Raw genomic sequence first — 15,089 nt, forward strand, 5'->3', positions numbered from 1 at the left:
GTGCGCAGCGAGGCTGGGCGGGGCGGGGCGGGGCAGGAGGTGGCGGCGGGATGGAGGTCGAGATGGGATCGGGGAGCAAGGGTCGTGCGGGCTGGGCTATTTTTTTTTCTCTTTTCTCCTCCATGTACCGGTTCGGGGCTGACTTATGTTGAGGACTGCGGGTTGAATTCTCCAAAACGGAGGGGCTTTTTCGCAAAAACGCCGACGACGTACGGGCAGAAGCACTCCGTGCTTTATTAGTATAGGGAAAGATTTAGATATTTGTCCTCATATCCCTGTTCACCCAAGGGGACTCAAAACGATATTGCATCGGTTAATTTTATCAACTTAAATAATATAATACTTATTTGCCCCAAAAAACTCAAACAATAGTTACATTGTCAACTAAATTGAAAATCGAATTAGGGAGAATATCCAGCTACAGCTCTCATGAATTGTCCTTGCCCATTGGAGCTAGCTCATGCACAAACGCGTTTGTCACAATTATCTTTATTCAAATATAACCTTGCCAGAATGATGATTCACCCCTCGACATATTCTATATCTAAATAGCTAGCCCCCACTAATATATTTCTCTCAACATGCAAGCATGTCACATCATCATTCAATATGCATAGGAAGAGGTCCACCTCGACATGCAGCCATGCATATTAAAAATCCACTTCAACATGCAACCATGCATGCATGTGAAATTTCATTCTATTATGCTATTTACATTTAATTCTTATATACTTTCAAAAGCTACTATTTGAAATATTGATCTTTCGTATAACCAAAAACCTCATTGACATATTGCAAAATATTCTCGCAACAACGTGCGAGGCATCATCTAGTTCTTTAAATATCAGAGCACGCACAATGGAGTGACATGCAACTATTTATCGCATCCGTCCCTCCTCTGTACTAACCATTTGGCCCTGTTCATGTGTTGGTCAAGAAGCGCAAATATCCCAATGACTGATGTATGTCTTCCCATTTTCTTCCTTTCGGGTAATCGCTTCTTGGGTAAGTGCAATATGAGCAGATGGTTAAAATGTAGCTTTTCTTCTCGCGGTTCATCTTTTAGAAGGGAGACATCATCTTCTAGAAGCACCCTCCTCCAAGACTGAAGTGCGGAGACGGGCTAGATGGTTACTATTATGACAAGAATCCCTTTTCTTAACATGGCTACTTCGTCACCTTTTGCGTCAATTAGGGTTCGGTAGAGAGTTTTTTTCTACTTTTCCTTATATTTCAAGCGGGCGTGATTCCCATGTTACTTCTTGTTTGAGAAGAGAACCACATAGTATATCTTTAGTTAATTTTGCGACAACATTGGTGTGAAAATCCATGGTATTGTTGAGAAAAAAGAAGGCATAGACCCTGCACTTGCTCTTTTGGGAGTCAATTTCTACGGGATATTAGAGAACAATTCAACGAAACAAGTTATTTTATATCCACACCCACACTTCGCTTACTTATTTTCTCGTGGGTTCGGTAGAGATAAGAGCATCACAAACACACAAGCATGCCTTATCGTTGTATGTTGCCGCTCCCGAAACCAAAATCCGGAGGCATGCCAGCTATCACCTTCTTGACGGACGACCTTGCCAACAACGATTCCCACCACGCCCTAGCGTGCGGGTATGCGTCAAGAACGACCGCGTGCTCCGTCGCCATGAAGTAGCGCATGAAGGAGAAATGAGTGAGGTCGGCAAAGCTGACGAGATCCCCGGCCAAGTACTTGCTGCTTGACAGCCTCGCCTCATACACCTCTAGCAGCTTCTTCAGCTTCTCGATGCTCTCATTAACGAGGCCTTTGTCGACGTCCCTCCCGACGAACCGGTTGATGATGCAGTTAAACACGATGGGCTTGAGTATGGGCTCGAGCTAGTGGGCATCCACGTCGACCCATACGTCCACCATCGTCGACTCCTTGAGGCTGCCCGCTCCTAGAAGCTCGGGATTGCATTTGCAAAGAATATGCCTTGCAATGGCGCGGGATTCTAAAAAAATTGGAGAGAGAAATTAGTAACCCTCATTTTTTATCACGCCCACCAAATTGCTTAATAATTCGTAGAAAAACATAGCTACTAAATCAAAATAAAATAGTGTTAAAAAATCAAAATATATATCTGTACCTACTAATAAAGCAATGTGCGTTTCTCCGATTTTTTCCATCCATTCACCGTTGAAATTTATTTTTTTATCCGAGGTGGTATTAACTTTATGTGCATCCGTTATTTTTTTAGCAATCCAGAATTTCGTACTTGGGCCGCTCACCTGTGGCCCAGCGAAGCCAGCCCACTTATTTGCCTGCTCTCGTAGCTGCAAAAATCCTATTTCTCGCCCTGCATGACACATAGCCGGAGCTACACAAAGGGCCTCCAAGACTGGGTCGGCCTGTTTTTTTCCTTCCAATTGTTTTATTTTTATGTTATTTTGTAATTCAAAATTTTCAAAAGAAGTTCAGAATTTTATTTTTTGTAAAAAATTCAAAACATGTCCAGAATAACAATATTGTCTTCCTGTTTTTAAAAATGTTTGGAACATTAATTTTTTTCTCGTTCGGATTTTTTTTCAAATTCAGAAAATATTCCAATATTGTTTGCGATTTTGCAAAAAAAATGCATCTTAAAACATATTAAAATTGGAAATATATTCTGGTTAGTAAATGTTCACAGATTCAATATAATGTACGTGTTTAAAAACACATTTTATAGAATTGTTCTTAATGATCAGAACATGTCCCGTTTTCAAAAGTGGGTGACAAATTAAAAAAAATTGTTTTGATAAAAGGTTCATGTCTTCAAAAAATGATGTTATTTCAAATTTTGTTCATGTTTTCTCCAAATTGGACATAATATTAAAAATATTGTTTAAAATTTTAAAAATGTTCATGTTTCCCATAATATTCGGCAATTCATATTTTTAAAAAAGTTCAAAAAATGTTTTAAACCCGACATTGCAGTATGTTCTTACGTATTCGCGTTGGCCGTTGGTTAGCAGTAGGCGTTTGTTGTCGTGGCTAGCAGGACCTGGTCGGGTCTTTTAAGGTCATGTGTTCGATTGTTCAACACGTCGTTTTTTTTGGATATGGGTGTGTATGTTGTGTTGTGATGGTGTGAGTTTGAATCGGATTGTCTGGTGATGTTTACTTTATATATTTATACTACTTATAAAAAAGCAAACATTATCTTCTCTAAGTGCACCTCACAAAACGTACACGGATATATTACCACCGCATGATTAGTCTTACTAAACTCAATCTAACTGCTAGCATTAACCTAGTTTGTTCTCTGTGTGCACTTAGCAATTTACATTGACTGACCGTACTCCACCGCGGAGGAAAATATGAAAGTCCACGTCCGGTCAATTAGAAAATTATAATCATGGACACTCCTATTAAGAAACTAATCACAGACGCATCAAATTATTAGGAAACTAATCACAAACGCATCTTATTATTAGGAAACTAATCACGAGTGCATCCTATTATTAGGAAAATAATCACATGCATCCTATTAGAAAATTAATCATGGACGCATCTAATTATTAGGAAAACTAATCACGAACGCATCCTATTAGATAACTAATCATGAATGTATCTAATTATTAGGAAACTAATCGCGCACCCTATCGTCTCGGGAATCGTGATCGCGAGTCGCCTGCCGTCACCAGCCCACCACCCATGCGAGCCACAGTGGGAGACACGCGAGGAGGAGCTGCGGCTTCCTCCGAACACACTCACGTGTTGTCGCCGCTTTCATCTTCTGCCTGGAGGCTAGGTCACTTTTATACTGATTGCAACGACTTTGTCCATGTCCTGGCATGCTCTCCGGGAACCACCGGCATTCGCGTCGACTTCAACTCCGTCCACAACACCCACGCTGACAACCACCACCGCCGACGCCCTTCAAGTGGGGGCAACGTTGAGTATTCTGGACCAGTATAAGTGGGCCAAAAAATCAAGTGGGGGGCGCCCCGGTTCATGGAGGGCGCCGCCTCAAAGCTGGACAACTGATTCACCTGCGTCGACAACGCCGCCCAGCTGGTGAGAGGACACGGTCGCCGCGGCCGCTCGCAGGCCTGAACGATGGAGACGCTCGCCTTCACGCGAACGCGTCGCACGCACACACTAATCAGGTAAGCACCAAGTGTTGTTTTTTTACTGTGACACATCTAGAAGTACAGGAACTAGAAATGAGGCAATGAGAAGAGCACTGCTACATGGACGATGGTTGGCGGCCGATTCCTGCACGACAAAATATTGCAGCCATGTATTCCTTTTGTTCAGTGGGTTGCAGCCGTCGATAATGAGTGTCGTGCATGCAGCGTCCGCCAACCATCGTGTGTACAGTATTTCCGCAATGAGAAACAGAGGCGCGCTGGAGCACATATGGTTGGGTTTCAGGCAACTAATGCCTTCTTTCTTTCTTTATTTTTGCACTGATTTTCGCGTACCTGTAACAAACATCCCTGTTTTTTAAATACTGACTACCGGTTATTACATGGCTAACTCACGACTACACAATGAACTCACAGACAAATTCGTGGAACCAAGACCTTATTTGCAGTCATGAAATTACGTGAAAAAAAAACTCAGAAGTTTGCATAAGTTTTAGTGAAAAAAATAAAGTTTGCATAAGTTTTACTAAAAAAACCTGAAGTTTGCATAAGTGTATTTGTTTGTCCAGCAAATACATGGCAATTGTAATTTTATATGAGCATTTTCATACCGTCCTTATCTACAGTTGAGTTAACATGTTTTTCTGATAGAAAACTTGGACCACATACAAGAGAAGCAAAAAATGCATGTTGATTATGATGATGACGGATGTAGGATATTTTGTGGTCATGGTAAATTCTCATATCATTTATTTTATTTCATTATTGCACTCTACATTACATACTATGCACGACCACTTTGGTAGAGGTGACGAGTTCGCATTATACAAAGAGACCAACCATGTTTCTCCGAATATCTTGAATCATGATCCTCATGACTTTATCTCTACTACTTATAAGAAGTACATTTTTTCATTTGACTATTTCCTGACTTGAGAGGTAAGGTATGTTTTATCCACTAGAGTTGCTAAATTTGTAAGCATGTCTGCAGTTCTTTCTTTCTAAACCGGCATTTGTTGGTCTTTTTTTGCCACTGTTATCCTTACAAGTGGTAGCCTACGCATGTTGAAGACCATTTCTAAATTATACTTGCATAAATGTGTGCATATGGAGAATCATGATGAATCTTCTAAATATTTTTTAGTTTTATATATTGGGAACACTGGGTGATCTTTTAATACAGGAGACATGTTGATTAAGGAGAAACGATATTTTAAATTGTTTGTACGAGTAGGGAATAAGAGATTATGTATTTTATAGGGAAAATTAAAATTTATGAATAAGTTGTCTTATATTAAGTTTAATATAGTGTGTTAATCCAAATAGATGCGTGCTACACGTGCACACTTATTAATTTAAATAGACATGCGTTGCACGTGCACACTTGCTAGTAAAACATAAATACCTTTTTCTGGCGAGGTGCTCCGGCCGCCGGTGATCGCCGCCGTTGCGGCTCATGGGCACGAGCTCGTACTCGGCGCCGGCCTCCTCCAGGCAGACGAGGACCCGCGCCATCCATGGCGACACCGCCCAGCCGTACACCTTCATGGGCGCCATCCCTTCTTCTTCTTCTCCCCCCTTTGTGTTTGCTGCATTCATTGAAGTAGTAAGTACTCCGGCAGTCCAACGCAATTTTCAGGTAGCTGGTAGACTAGCAGGTTCCTGTAATTAGTCCGACTTGACTTTTCCAGGCGACACCGATCGTCACTGCTTCCATGGGCACGTACGTACGTAGTAGGTAAGCAAAATTGTGCTGCTAAAACATGAAGTTCACCTTTGCTGGAGCCTACGATGAGATCAACGGCCAGAATTACGCCGCAGGGAAGGAAGGGGCAGCGAAGGCTGTCTCCCTGGCACACGAGTGCGACGATGCCTTTGTGAAGGCCGCCATCCCGTTGCCTCTCAAGCAATGTAGCCTCTACTCCGTGTAGATAGGAATCGTCTGCACGGCCATCACTAACCTTATCAAGTGATGAATAGCATCATGGATCCAAATCGTGGTAGAGTTTAGAAGTCGGATCAAACTTGTAGCGATTACTACTTGAACCGTTGTAAGGTACATGCAAGGAATAAAACATGTTTTCGTTAGTTGTGGGTTTAATTACAAGCCTAATAGAGTTCTCAATGCATCTTGATGGGCGCATTAAATTTCGCATACCCTTTCAATGTGCTATATTTATTTTACTTGTAACGTAGCCAAAGAATTGTCTTATACCCTTTCAATGTACTACATTTATATGTCACTAAAATAAGAAGAGTTGAGCAAAGAAGAGGTAAACCCAATAAAGACCGATCCAAAAAAATCGCTCTCTCAACATAATGGCACTTAAGTGTTTCCGGCTGGCGGGGAGTGGCGTTGTTCTTGATCTTAAATGTACTATATAATTGCACATATACAAACATTACCAAAATGTCTATTTTTATAGTGTTGTCCTTCTTGATCGTAAATGTAGTACATAACTGTGCAGATGGACGTAACCAAAATTCTAAATATACTAAACCTGGCCAGGTTTAGTTTATCACGTTTTTTTGAATTTTTTCTATCATAGAAAACCGTCCAATGGATGTGCAACACGTGTAATAGTGGGGGACGTGGGCGTGTACGCGTCTGGGTGCGCGGAGCGATCGTCGAAGTGAATCGTTAAAAAATGTGACCGCCTTTGACGATTGGGTGCATGTTCTGCGGCGTGCTCTGTTTTGTATTGGTTGCATGCCCTGGTTACGTGGAGACCAATTTGCCTATCTTCTGTTTTGGATTCTTCGGCATGCGGTGCTGCTTATTTCCTTTCTTCATCTCTGTTTTCTGCCACGTATACTCGCCTGGGTCGGCTGCCGTTGGACGAGACTTGCCTGCTCCCTCCGCGTGCACCATCCATGCTCCCGCATACGTGGCATGATTTGATTGGTACAAAATAAGGTCCGGTCCCACCCCCTTAAAATCAGGGGGGGAGATGATTAGATTAGAAAGGAAAAGGAAAAAAAACAGCCGTAGAATGAAGTGGGAGCACGAATGGGAACACGGGGAAGGAGCAGGCAAGCCGGATCCGACTCTTCGCGCTGGCGGTTGCCGCTTCGATGGAATCCTCTGGGTATTTCTGCGCCGCCTTCGCTGCATGTTTCCAATTTGATTTCTCCCGTGCTGCTGTCTCCTATAAATACTGGTGTCCTTCTGCCTCCGCTGCTCATTCCGTTCGCTTCCGGCTGCCTTTTTCCTCCTTCAGCAGTACTGTTGTTTCTTGGTCCGGCGATGGTTGGGCCTGATGCTGTTCGATCCGGTCGACGCCGTCGGGGCCGCCCTTCTGGGATTCGGGCGGCCGTTATTGCCCGTGTGCGCCGCGCCGGCAGTCGCCTTTCTGCTGTGGATTCGTCGTCGGCGATGGCAGCCGCTGGTGGGTGTGGCCGGCTAGCTGCAGTTGATTTGGGTTGCCACCCTCGGTCTGCTACTCGCCGGCCGTTTCGTTCTTCTTGGCCTGGTCAGCTCTTTTGCCTTTCTCTGGTTGTGCTTTTTTGTATTGATTTTGTGCTCCTTCCTCAAGGTTTGTCGTCGTCTTAATTGATTGATTCATGTTGTAGGTGTCCATCGATTTGACCCGCGCCAATATGTTAATGTGGACGCTGATAGTGGCCGTCGGGAGATTTCATTAGGGAAGCGACCTGTAGATTGTACCATTGGTGAGTGCGTTCAATTCTTTCTACATGTATGCGAATGGCTGTCCGTGCCTTTGATTGCTTCCTTGCGTTTCGTCTTGTTGGTTTAAGTGTTGTGTGTACTGATTTGTTGCTTTTTTGTATGTAGGTTCTGCTATTAGTGTGGGTTCTTCTTCAGCGGTTGACGGGCTTGCTTCGGCTGTTCTGCACGGTGGTGCGGATGGGGCGCAGGCGGCCATGGTTGAACGGCAACCCGCTGTAGCTGGAGCACTGGGACGAGCTGGACGTGGTGGCGTGCGGCCCCGGAGCCGTGCGCGGTATGTAGCTCCTTGCCAGAGACGGCATGTAGTTGTAGCTGTACTGTGCTGATTCTTCTTGGTTGCCGATGTTACCACCCCGCGTCGGTGTGGCCCTACCCGATCAGCCTCCGCCACCTTCATGTTTGTGAAGCCGCGGATAAGATATGCCGCCGTTCGCGAGGACACCACTTCGCGTACAAGCAGCTGTACAAGGCCACCGATGGGTTTCAAGAACAGGCAGTTGCTGGGCATCGGCGGCTTCGGTAGGGACAAGAGGGCGTGCTCCCAAAGTCAAATCATATCGCGGTGAAGCGGGTGTCGCACGACTCCAAGAAGGTGAAGCGGTTGGATCGCCAATGGAGAAGTGTTCCGAGCTCCTCGATCGTTCCCGGCAGCGGTGGCGGGCTGGCGTCGACCACTACAGCGGATGGGGACGCGGGCCATCAGCCCCTGCAGTTGCTTCTCCGGCAACGACCTGCGAGTGCGAGGCTGCGAGTACGGAGCGGCGGTGGCGGCCCACAACACGCCTAGGAGATGCTCCTCACGACCGGTGGCCAGATCGCCGATGGAGCAGTGTCCTGACCTCCTTGGTGATTCCCCGGGGCGGTGGCGGCGACCACTACAGTGGAGGCGGGACAGGGGCTTCGGGCCAGACAATGTATGCGTACATCTCCGATGCCAGTCTTCCTGCGCTGTCGGGCCGGCAACTCTGTATTTGTGATCGGTGGTACTCAACACGTGCGGGGGTGGACTGCTCCGGCCAGACGGGATTGCTGTTTGTTGGCCGGCGCATGGCGCTGCTCCCTGCTCCTTGCGTTACACCTTGCAGTTGTCGCCAGCAGCGCGGCTCTAATTTCACTGCAGATAGTTTCAGTTTCTGGTTTGCTTACAGTTTTGGCGAATGGATAGGTTTTCCTCTGTTGTTTGTTGTATACTATGAGTGAAAATGCGTTATATCGACTAGGGGGGGGTGAATAGGCGATTTTTATGAAAGTCTTCAAAACATGGAAGTTTTGAAGATAAATGATAGAAATGAACCTATTACCATGCAGCGGAAGGTAGACTACACTAGGCAGACCATAGTCAAATATTCGATGAAGTGAAAGCACAATGACTAATAGCGGCTAGGCAGTAAAGATCAGGTACACAGTGAAGACAAATGGATAACGCAAATAGGCACTGACTTCACAAGAGCCAACCATAAATAAAGAGATGGGAAGGATAGAACCAGTGTGCGGGATGAAGACAAAGGTTTGGTAGACCAGTTCCAACTGCGGTGACAGTTGTACGTCTGGTTAGGACGGATAGGTATTTAAACCTGAGGACACACAGTCCCGGACACCTAGTCCTGAACCGCAGCTCAGGACACTTAGTCCTCACCGTATTCCCCTTGAGCTAAGGTCACACAGACCTCGCCCAATCACTCTGGTAAGTCTTCAAGGTAGACTTCCAAACCTTCACAGACTTCGTTCACCGGCGATCCACAATGACTCTTGGATGCTCAGAACGCGATGACTAACCGGCTGGAGGATTCACAGTCCTCAAGTGTAATAAGTCTTCAGATCACACAGACAGGAAGACTTAAGTGATGCCTAATACTCTTTGGCTCTGGGTGGTTAGGGCTTTATCCTCTCAAGGAATTCTCTCTCAAAGGCTTCAACGTGGGTTGCTCTCAAACAACAAAAGCCATGCTTTAACTCTAAGCAGCCAACCGTTTATGGTTGTAGGGGGTGGGCTATTTATAGCCACTAGGCAACCCGACCTGATTTGTTCGAAATGACCCTGGGTCACTAAGGAACTGACACGTATTCCAACGGTCAGATTTCAAACACACACGGCAACTTTACTTGGGCTACAAGCAAAGCTGAATTATCCAACTCTGGACAAGATTTGCTCTCATAGTCTTCACTAGAAGACATAGGATTTTGGTTAAGCATCACTTCAGTCATTCTGACTGGTTCTCTTGTACCCCACTTAATAGTACGGTGGTTCCTATGACTCAACAAAGAAAAACACAGAACGGCGAAACTGCTAAGTCTTCGCGCTCCCTAGTCTTCACGCGATGTCTTTTCTTGTCATAGTCTTCAATGTGAATGTCTTCACATACCACATTTGACTTCAATGTCTTCATACATTTTTAGGGGTCATCTCTGGTAGGAAAACCGAATCAATGAGGGACTTCTACCTGTGTTATCCTGCAATTCTCACAAATACATTAGTCCCTCAACTAGGTTTGTCGTCAATACTCCAAAACCAACTAGGGTGGCACTAGATGCATTTACAATCTCCTCCTTTTTGGTGATTGATGACAAACTAGTTAAAGTTTTCAACGGGGAATATAATATGTAAAATTGTAAAGGATAGGGAATTGTCTTCATAAGTTGCAAGGGCTCTCCCTGACGATGTGCATATAAGTAATTTGCTTTTGGAATGCAAATGCACATGGTAGGTTGTACTTGTGGAGATCCTCTTCAACTTATGATGACAATTCATCATGCATGAAAAGTATGTGAAGATAATGACATGCATAATGAAAAATGGACGTCTGCAAAATTATCTAAGTGCGGAATTTATCGTCGCACATGCGGAATTTATCATCGCATCACAGAATAGCAAATAAGTAGCAGACGACCATCAAGTTTAAGTGTTACAACTCAAAGAACCAAATGTATCAAAACGAGAGTTGTAAACACTAGGCAAAACATAAAGCAACCGCCCATATGGACCCGCTTGAAGACTATCAAACTCATATGCTTCTTACCCTTTTGTCAGTAAGGACCAAAAAGGTTTGAAAACATAAAGCATCTACTCGTTCCCATGAGGAGTAGGTGAAGCGGCAAGGTCGTTGGTGTTGTTCGGCGGTGCAGACGAACTCGGGGCAATGTCGATGCATGCAGAAGTAGGGAGCGGTAAAGTGGCATCATCTTCGTCCTCGATCACTCTGGCATTCACAGTTGCCGCAGAGGAAGAGAACTCAGAGTCTTCAAGAGACGGAGTTCGTCGCAGCACAGTCCTTCTTGGAGGTGTGGAGTCAAACTTAAAACGTTCAGAGAAGCCATCCTCTTGAAGATCATCTTCAGAACACATAAGCGTCATCCCTTTCCATGTACGCCGACAGGTTTCATGGGCAACAAAGGCATTCTTGGTGGCAAGATTGCGAATGCGGTTGACATCCATCAAGAGGCTTTGCATTTGGCGCTTCAGCCAGTCATGATGCCTATCCTGTTTTTAATGAAGGGCAATCAGAAGCTCTCGGTCATTGAGAACACGAGATCGCTTCTTGGGCCGTTGGGCAATAGTTCTTTCAGTGGCTTCAGTGAGGGCACGATGAGGTGCACATGTAGTACCAGCCAGAGGATAAACACGAGTGACTGCTTCAACTCCTTCAATGTTTTGAGAGAAACTTTGATGCTCAGCATTCTGAAGACTAAGAGGCTCCTTGGCAGGCTCTGGATAGATGGCTTCAACGGACATATCAACGTCAGGCAGAAAGATCCGATGATTGCGAGCAGAGGGCTGATATGAGACAGCTGAGTGTAGTTTGATCAGCCGCATTATCCATGGAGCGTAAAACTTCAATCCAAAAAGATCAGATCCTGATGCAGCAAGTTGGCGTATGAAGAAGTCTTGTGCATTGAAGCATTTGCCATGAAGAATATAAAAGACCAAAGTCTTCATTGCACCTTCCAGCTTTGCATGTGGAGAATGTCCTCTGATGGGCCAGAGAGTTCACCTGATAATGTGATAAATAGTGCGTGGCAGATACTCAAGGTCTTCAACAAAGAACTCCTTAGGATATGCAGCATCTGGAGGCAAAGGCTTTATCATGCTAAGCATCTGACTCATGTTCGGTTCAGACTTCTGAAAGATGCTCTCCATAGCTGCACTGTGAAGCTGACAACCAGGTTCATAAAGATCTCCAGGAGTGAGCAGATGAGTGAGCTCAATGATATCAAAGGCTTTGGCTTCGTGATGAACATTGCTGGTCATCCACTCAAGGACCCAAGTCTTCGGACCTCTGTTGTAGCCACGAATGTGAAGAGTGGCATAGAATTGGAGCAACAACTCTTCATTCCAGTGCTCTTGGTCGGTGATGAAAGGCAACAATCCAGACTCTTTGAAGCAATCCAGAGCTTCTTCCAAGCAAGGCAGACCAGTTATGGCTTCAGTGTCAAGACGCATATGAGGGAAAATGCGACCTTGATTGTACATAATGCATGAATAATAACTTCGCTACGGATAGCTCCAGAACCGATCAGAAAATATTCTTTTCTTTGAGTAGGGGTTCTTGGCGCTATTGAAGAAGGTGTTATCTGCTTTGAAGCCGTTGACATTAAAGGATCCGGGTGCTGATGCAGGACCTAGAAACCTAGGCAACCTTGGCATTGGCTTCTGTACCTGAGGCCTGTGCTCAACGTGATAGTCAAACTGAGGACCAGCAGTAGGCGCAGGAACAGGAGCAGTAGCATCATTGGCTTCACTGACTTCTGGCACATTGGTTGGTGCAGGCTCCACATTTGCTTCAGGCATGACAACGTCATTGGCTTCATTTGTGTTGGTGGTGGTAGCCTCAAGATTCTCAACCTCCTCTTGATGAGCTGGAGGGTCGGGCACAGACACGTTCTCCTCGAGAACAACTTCTTCAGTAATGAGGGAGTAGGGACATGTTTTTCTTCTCGTGTGTCGTCGGCTGATGCAGCCGGAATGTCTTCAACAGCTTTAGCCTCAAACTCGGAGACATTCATAGTAGGAGTGGCATCTGGAAAAACTTAACGTGCAACAGATTGGTGGGACACTTCTCCTTCTGGAACGCTCGAAAAAGGGACTTGAGACCTTGGTCCTTTGCGAAGCCTGTGTAACGCTGGCGACGCCTCTGGAGACGGAGTTGGCTGGGCCTCAAAGTCATCTTCTTCTTCTTGCCGGGGTGGTGTGACTTGTTGTTGTGGGTGATCAGCCCATGATGCATCCTGAGCAATTGGTGTCAAAGGACGACCAATGCTGATGAGTTCGCTGTGCGTAAGCACAGGCGATGATACCAAGTTGTGCTCGATCTGAGGAAGAACTACATCATCTTCAACATTGTCATGGTGATCAATGTCTTCAGCAGCGGTGGGATCAGCTGCTGGAATGTCTTCAGCTTCATGAGCCTCTTTGAAAGCAGGCTCATGGACAGTCAGTTGGCACTCTTGATGTTCAACTGCAGGGCGAACCAGGAAGATAGGTTCAACAACTAAGGGCTCTGTGGGAGCAGCCCAATCCTTCTTGGTCTTGCACTTCTTCTTGGAGGGAGCAGCATCAGAGGCTTCAGGATGTTTTCTCTTTCTCGCTTCAGCCTCAGCAGTCCTCGTCCTCTTTAGTTCTGAAGCGGTTGACCTAACCTTTGGCTTCAAGCCAGTCATGCTGGCTGGGAAGACAATGGGATGTGCTTCCTGCCTTGGTGCTTCGGGTTCGGCCATAGCTGCCTTCTTCTTCTTCTTTGCAGCCATCCTGGGATCGATGCCAGGACGACCAAGGGCCTTGCTCTTCTCAGCCTCATTATAGGCTTGCACACACTTGTCAGCCAGTCTCTTCATGCGCTCACGAGAATCTTGAGCTTCTTCACGCTTCTTGAGAAAGGCTTCTTTGAGCTCGTGCAGCATGATCTTGAAATTTTTGACCTCTTGCACACTGAGCTTTGCCATGTGCTTCTTGAACTGAGCTTTCTCAAAGTCGATCTGTTGCTTCAGTTCAACGATGCGCTGAGCTAGAGCTAGCTCTGAAGCAATGGCGCCATGGAAGGCGACACTGAGGCCAATTGGAAATTGCAGATCTTCAAAGCTGAGGTTGGGCGTGTCAAAACACTCATAAATGAAGTTGTGGATGATTGCCACGTCAAAGAGAGGCAAATCATTGAAGATTTCTGCTTCTTCTTTGCTCTTGATCAGTTGCTCAAGAGCGTCATCTGCAAAATCTTCATCGCTGGACAGATCAATGGCGTCGTTGCACAGAATAGCAGCAGCAGTCAGTTCTTGGCTGATGTGTTGCAAAGGCATCTTGACTCTCGAGGGCTTGGAGATGCGTGACAAATCTTCAGACTGCACACTGTCTTCAGGAGGTGCAGTAGCCAGTGGCTTCGCCCGTGAGATTTTTGGTGCTAAGACAGGCATTGAAGCTTTAGGCTTCTTCAGTTTCTGTGGCTTCGGCGGTGCAGGCGCTTCATCAGATTCAGCGACATCTGCAGGCTCATCCATGGCTGTCCCTTGAACCATGATATGAGTGATGAGACCTTCCAAGTTGTAGAAGGGCCAAACAAGATTGGGTTCAGCTTCGCGGGTGCCATCGACACGGGGAGCAGAAGGACCAGGGTTGAAGTCTAGTCCCAATGACTTCTTGTTTTGCTTAGATGAATTCTTGGCAAACTAGAAGTTGCGTTTGAATAGATTGTCGTCACGACACCATAGCAATGACGATGGGTGTGCATCCGCAGGCTGTGGTCCACGGACCATGCAGGGATAGAAGCCTTGTTCAACGGCTTCATCTCTGGACCTGGATTGAAGATTTCTGTACAGGATGTCTCCCCATGGTCGCTTGATGGCATTTTTCTCAGCATATTCCTGGGTCATAAAACGGTACTTGAACCATTGTTCTGCCCAATATCTTCGAATCCATTGGATTTGGGTCTTGCGTTGATTGTAATCCTCTTCAGGATCTGTCTTGTAAAGCTCTGAGAGATCATCAGGCAAATCTCTTGACGTTCCCCCACGACGCTATCTGCCACCCTTCCTTACTGATTTCTCCACAGCCATGAACTTCAAACTGAATGGCTTCAACACGTTCAAAGGTTTCAAAGGCTTTCGCTTGCTGAACAAACAGGAACTGGCTTCGGGAGAATTTATATGATGTTGTAAGAATTCTGCAAATGAATGCAGACTATGAGAACCAAGGGATTCTCCCACGGACATGTACCTGTGACAGCATTAAGGTGCGAGGGAAGGGGAAGAGATCATATGCATTCTCAGAAGATTTTGAAGATAAATCAGTTTAGAAGACATTAAC

The 15,089-nt window shown here is 45.6% G+C and overlaps 1 pseudogene; it reads right to left on the reverse strand.

The window, feature by feature from the left end:
* Window positions 1-1,512: 1,512 nt before the first annotated feature.
* On the reverse strand, window positions 1,513-5,671 carry LOC119299077 (annotated as a pseudogene).
* Between the last annotated feature and the right edge of the window lie 9,418 nt (window positions 5,672-15,089).

This window comes from Triticum dicoccoides, chromosome 5A (assembly GCF_002162155.2).
Source record: "Triticum dicoccoides isolate Atlit2015 ecotype Zavitan chromosome 5A, WEW_v2.0, whole genome shotgun sequence".
Lineage (NCBI taxonomy): Eukaryota > Viridiplantae > Streptophyta > Magnoliopsida > Poales > Poaceae > Triticum > Triticum dicoccoides.